General features: G+C 28.7%; 1 non-coding gene across 1 annotated transcript; it reads left to right on the forward strand.

Annotated features, from left to right (window-relative positions):
• Positions 1-6,645: 6,645 nt before the first annotated feature.
• SCP_t2300010 lies at positions 6,646-6,718 on the forward strand. Its single transcript has one exon. It is a non-coding gene; the product is annotated as a tRNA-Asn (tRNA).
• Positions 6,719-7,095: the final 377 nt, after the last annotated feature.

A 7,095-nucleotide genomic window follows, 5' to 3' on the forward strand; every position in this document is an offset into this window, starting at 1 on the left:
TATTTTATCTAATGATATGATTAATAAAAACTGGCTGGTTGGATTTGTTGAAGGAGATGGAACCTTTAATTTTAGCAATTCTAATGTAGTTTTTGGTATTACTCAAAAAGATAAAAAAATATTAGAAGAAATATCTTATTTTCTACAAAATGTTCCTCTTTCACCACCTTTCACAAATTTAATTATTCCTAAAAAACCTCATTGTATTATTAAAAACAATAAAATTGCTTATCAACTAGTTATAACTGATATAGATGTTTTATTTCAATATATTTACCCTTTCTTTAGAAATCTGTCTTTTTATAGTAGAAAAGAAATAGATTTTTCAATATGGAGTTTAGTATTATATATCTTTATATTCGGTTATAATCATTTGCCTAAAGGTAAAGAGCTATTATTAAAATTATCTAATAATAAGAATTCGAAGAGATACTTTTCTGATTTATCAGATTTCATCGATGTTGAAGAAATAGAAAACCTTTTTACAATGGATCCTCCTTATCGCTCTCTGCTGCGCTGGCGCCAGCGAGCGCCTATATAAGGAAAAAGTAAAACGCTCTAGGTAAAGGAAGTAGAAAAGGGTTTAAAGTATACATTTATAAAAACGGGGTAGAAATTAAAGGATCACCTTTTGATAGTTTTAGATCTGGTGGTAAAGCTATAGGAGCAGTATCCTATGAGGAGAAAGAATCTGGATACTGGAAAAGGATATAAAGAAGAATATACTTTTATTCTATCCCTAAGCCAGAATTATAAAGAGTCGGAGGCGTTAAGGCGCTCGCTGGCGCCAGCGCAGCAGAGAGCGCTACGAGATAAATGCATAAGGGCCTAAATATATAATTTCTACTAAATTAAATATTTAAAGCCACAGGCTATATGCTAAAAAATTCAAAAAGGATAATGTACCGTGTAATACATAGTTATTTATTGTAATCAGGTAAAAAACAATATTCTTGAATAATTAGCAAGGAATTACTATCTTCAACGATCATACGCCTGTATTCCTTAATAATGGTAATTATGTTTTAGAAAGTAGTATAATTTCAAATTATTATCTGGAATATGAAATGATCTAATCTCCCGTTATTTATGTTTAATTAGAGTAGATTATGTATATATAATAATATCACTATACTCAACTATTAAAATATTATGCTTGTATTACAAATAATATTAAAAAGGTTTTGTATATCATAAAGTTATTTCTAAATCTTAATTAGCGAGGGAGATTGCACATTGCTAGAGGTTTATACTATGGTTCATATAAAGAACCTAGAATATTAGTATGGACTATTGGAGTTATTATTTTTATTTTAATGATGGGTACAGCCTTCCTGGGTTATGTTTTACCTTATGGTCAAATGTCATTGTGGGGTGCAACAGTTATTACTAATTTATTATCTGCTGTCCCTATTTTTGGACAAGATTTAGTAGAGCTAATCTGGGGAGGGTTTTCTGTAAGTAATGCCACTCTTAATAGATTCTTTTCATTACATTATTTATTACCTTTTATATTAGCTGCTTTAGCTATTGCACATTTAATTGCTTTACATATTCAAGGTTCTAATAATCCTAATGGGGTAGGATCTAATTCAGATAGATATTCTATGCACCCTTATTTCACATTTAAAGATCTTGTTACAATATTTTTATTTTTATTAGTTTTATCTATTATAGTTTTCTACTATCCTAATTTATTAGGTCACAGTGATAACTATATTCCAGCTAATCCAATGCAAACTCCAGCTTCGATTGTTCCAGAATGGTATAGAAAAAGATGCCATGCTTAAGAGTAATCTTATGAATAATTAACTTTACTATATGTTGGAAATTCCTAAAGACTTGAATACTTTATTAATAAAGTAACAATTTCGAGTATGTAACAATGGATAATCAGCAGGTAACCAAATGATCTTTACAAGTATATGAACCTCAGAGACTACACGTAAAGCTCCTTAAATAAGTTTATTATAATTTAAATTGTTTAATAATGATAACTCATTCAAGGATGGAGATATATTCCAACCATTATTAAAGCTAATGGATTATTTATATTTGGATCTGATAACTTTTATACGTTTAGTATGTACTCGTAGCATACCCCCGCGAAAGTATTCGACTGTCTGCTGGCTTGCAAGTCCTTCGGCGCCTTCGGGGGGCTTGCCAACACAAAAAAACAAAAGACTCAGTAAAGTCGATAGATCCAAATTTATTATTGGTAGTACTTTAAATGATATTATTGTAGGCGACTAGGTGAAGGCTAAATACAAAAATATCTATAAATGGTCGAGATTTATTTATGCACAAAGTAGTTTAAGAATACATCATCTTAATTCGCTGCTCAGCATATATTAAAATTATTTAAACCTTCTCTGTCTGCTTGCTTGCTGCTAGCCAGCCAGCCAAAAAGACTTTAAACTTAAAGAAAAAACCTTTACAGATAAAATAATAAATAGAATTTATAGTTCAGTTAGTTTTGCCACATTATCATTATCTTATTTTAATTATTACAGAAACCTGTTTTATATTTTGGACTAATTAAAAGTGGTTTCTTCAAATATAGCAACTAAGTACCATAGGTTTAGCTTATTGGATCTTGGGCGAGGTTTATGGTTTAGGATAGATGGATATAAAGGTTTACATTTAAACATTATGGTTTTTACCTAGTAAGATGTTTTAAATTTCGCACTAAACATGTTTGGCGCTTTAAAATGTTCTATAGGCGCTGGCTGTTAGCGATATAAACATCAAAAGGAGAAATAATTTATATTTGCATGCTTCGGCTCCTTCGGCTCTCCAGCCAGCGGAAGAAACAATAAATCTCAGTTTATTTATAAAGATATGCTTTATAAAATCAACTCCAATAAATTAATATAAAACGATCTTTTACCTTTCTATGCAATATTAAGATCTATCCCTAACAAACTGAAATTTCTAGCGGTTTGTCTAAATTCTACTGTATGCTTGAAAGTCTTATAGTTCAAGTACTGTGTATCACAGTAAAAATCTTAGAACTTGTTTAAGATAACCAGCAAGTTTTTCACTTCATTTATTTTCTTCCCGTCACCGTTGCCCTGCTAGCCATAAGGACAGTCTGCTCTCGTTCGTGGTTAGCCAAACGCTTAACGCCTTAAGCCAGGACGGACCGGAGAAAAATAAAAATTTATAAAGCTCTGAGCTTATAAAACTTCATCGACTATACGTAGAAATATGCGAAATAAGACGCAAGATAAGATATAGTCAATAAAAGCTGGATAATTATATTGAGATAGTATTTCTTATATTAATCTATATCCAAATTTCTTTTTTAATTCAAATGATAAAGATACTTTGTTTATTTCTTCTAACAGCACGTGAGCAATTTGAACAATATAAAGATAATTTTAAATTACCTTCCAATTTTTATATCGCTGCGCTGGAGGAGGTTCGTCTAGTAGCAAATGGGGGTTTTCAGGCTGAAGGACTTGTTTCTTGTCGAATTAGAGCTAAGTATTTTTCACCAGTATTTGCTGTTAACCACGTAGCAGATAGTCTATAATTTTTTTAACTCTTTGACTTGTTCTAGGGCGAACAGGTATATTGAGTTTAATTAGTAATAAACATGGAAAATTAGTAATACGTTTATCCTTCGAAAGTAGGGATATCTTACTTAATTCCTATTCTAAATATTTTAATAGTATTTATGGTTAGGCTCGTAACTGCACGAGAGAAAAATATATTTACCCGAAGGCGAAACTATCTGATATACGATGTCTAACCTCTAATAACTTAAAATCAGATCCTTCTGCCCTTGTTCTTGCTATACATATTGTTTACTTTAGATGAATCAAGTCGAAAATTATCTCTATCGAATCAATTAAATTTATTAGGTCTTAATTCTACTGATGTAGCGGAAACGCCGCCTATTTACACTGACAACTTTACTACCCCATCAATAATTTTTATTATAGGGTTTATTCTCGGTGATAGAACTTTACCCTTAAGACTTAGAAATTCGGATAAAGGTTATATTTGGTTAATATCTACTTTATTATTATCCATGCTTAATAATAAATATAACGCTCCGCAATGTTAGAGTTTTAAAACTCTAGATATTAAAACTTACACTATAAAGCAAATAACTCTGAAATTATAGATATTTTAACTTAAAACCTCCGTCCTCCTGTAATCGGCATCCGGCATCGGCCTCTCCTCGTCCTCTCATCCTCTGCTTGCCTCAGCAAGCAAGCGATTCAAAGATAGGCGTTAGCACAGAGATAGGCTAAAGATGGTAGATGGGGGGGGGAGGTATAGCAACCCTGCGCAGGGTAGCGCAGGAGGGGAAAGTAATAACAAATAAATGTCAATTCTCTGCTATCGCGCCTGCCAACTGTAAAAAGTATTAGTTCGATATTTGCTACTTCCTGTGATAAGGCCTTATTCTCATTACCTGTTTTGAAAATGACCAATATGCGTCAGGTGTTGCACGACTTGTCAATGCTAAAGCACATTACACTCTTTATGGTTTTATAGCTAAAATTGAGTTATAGTTACCCTAACAAACGGCTTCAGTATAAACAATTTAGGCTTGAGAATATTAAATCTTGCTGCTTGGCTTGTCTCCGAAGGCAGCAGCCAGCCGAAGGGAAGGGAAGGATCCGAAGGCCGGCGAAGCATGCAAGCGAGAGCAAGTAAAACTCAATCAGGTTAGGCGCTCGCTGGCGCCAGCGCAGCAGAGAGCGAGAGAAAATAAAGCAGTTTATGGTCGAGGTTTAATAAAAGGAAGTATTGTTGCTTGGAAATGTGTATTCTCTCGTAATATAAAATCTCGTTACTTTGGTTTTACAAATAATACAGGCGCTCGCTGGCGCCAGCGCAGCAGAGAGCGATATCAGGACAAGCACTTAAACGAGCTATTCAATATCGAGATATTTTTATAAAATCTTAGGTAGATTCACTTAAATAGCGTTAATTTTATTTTTTTTATGGCTAGGAGTTATAGCAATGTTTGGATCTTTATTAATTTTATTAATACTTCCTTATGCTGATTTATCTAGAGTAAGAGGAAATCAATTTAGACCATTTATGAAATTATTTTTCTGGTTCTTTGTTGTAAATTTTATAATTTTAATGTGGATTGGTTCTCAACACCCTAACACACCTTATGTTGAAATTGGACAAGTTGCTACTGCATTTTATTTTGTTTGGTTTATCTTTATTGTGCCTTTCTTCGGATTATCTGAAAATTCTATAATGGATATTGCTACAGAATAATATATTAAATATAATATTATAAAAAAAATATATATATTATAAAAACAAGAAATTAATAAAATCCTTTTAATCATTACAAATTGTCAAATTGTGGCTAATATATAAAAATTTCGAAATAAAAATACTTATAAAAATAAAGAATTATAATTAATTTTGTAGTATTATTATAGCTTAAAATTGCCGTAACATTTACTTATAATATAATAATATAATTTAATGATATAGCATACTTATTTAATAATTTATATATCATTAAATAATAATATTTAATATTATTATTAAGTATATATTATTATTTTATGTTATTTTAAGTTAAAAATAAATTTTTAAACTTATAGTTTCTATTTTTTAACAAATTAATACTTTTTATATCGTTTTCTTATTATTTTTAATTTACATTTTTATTTGTATTTTTTTTTATCTATTATTATATAAAACAATTTATATGTACGAATGAGTTTATTATTTATCTATGACGTGTGAGACAAGTGGCATTAGATACAATATTAACTTTTACAAGACTAAATAAAGAAATTTATTTTTTTTTAAACTTTACGACTAGGCGCTGGCGCGATAAAAAGACAAAACTGTTAAATATGGTTTAATATATATCTTAAAGATAAAAGAGCTAATTAAAGAAGTAGAAAACAGTTGCTTATTTTATATAAACCGCCATTCGTAAGTGGTTAGTATTAATGATATTATATAATTTAAAGATAAATATTGTTTAACATAAAAAATCTGATAAAATAAGTATTATATGTTATAATAAAGAAGATTTAAAGTTAAAGAATCTGTTTTCCTTAAAATAAGATATATTATATTTTAAGTATGTGTATTATTTTTTAAGAATTAATAATACTTTTTAGATAATAATTTATAAATATAGATTATTTTATTTATATATTATTATTTAAACACTAAAGATATTATTGTTATTTTTTACTTAACTTTATTTTAATTTTTATTTGGTTTAGTTTGACTTGATTATTATTTATCGCCCCATCTTTATCTTAGGCGTTAAGGCGTTCCGGCTACGAGGAAGAGAAAGAGATAATTCTATTTAACTATTTTTACACTTTTTACTACTAACCTTTTTATTTTCTATTTGACACTCTTTTCCCTATATTATATTTTACGTTTTATTTTAAGCAATAAGGAAAGTTAATATAAGTTGAATGTTTTTTTTTATAAAAAAAGAGCTAAATTTTTCTGTTTTTAGAAAAAAATAGTATAGTAATAAAAAAAATTAAAAGAGTCTATAAAAAAAATTAATATAAACAATAGATTACTTCTATAATATAATATTATATAAATATACTATTTAAAAAAATCTTATATTAAAAATAATATTATTAAAATGTTTAATAAAAAAAACATTTTTTATTTTACGGCGTCATAGCAGAGTGGTTAATGCGGGGTACTGTTAATACTTTTTTCAGAGGTTCAATTCCTCTTGGTGCCTATTTCTTTTGTTATTTTTAAATTTAGATACTTTTCTAGTAGTATAGTGAGTAGATTTTATAGATTTAGTCATAAGTATTCAATGAATTCACCTCTATTCATTACTATCATCAAAAAAACCATTGATCAATATTAATCAAAATTTCCTCTAAAACCCCTTTTTTCAGATAAATCTCATATTTTACAAAATTTGGGTAGATTTCTAAAAAGAATGGGGGCGAAAAATATAAATTAAGTTTTTATGAGTTTTAAATATAAAATAGATATATTAACCATAAAATAATATAATATCATATCATTAGTAGATAAAACAATAAGTTTCTATTCATGATTTCATATAATGTTATTTTATATTCTACATAATCTTTACTATCTAAT

This window comes from Sparassis crispa (assembly GCF_003851025.1).
Source record: "Sparassis crispa DNA, contig_000022F, whole genome shotgun sequence".
Taxonomy (NCBI): domain Eukaryota; kingdom Fungi; phylum Basidiomycota; class Agaricomycetes; order Polyporales; family Sparassidaceae; genus Sparassis; species Sparassis crispa.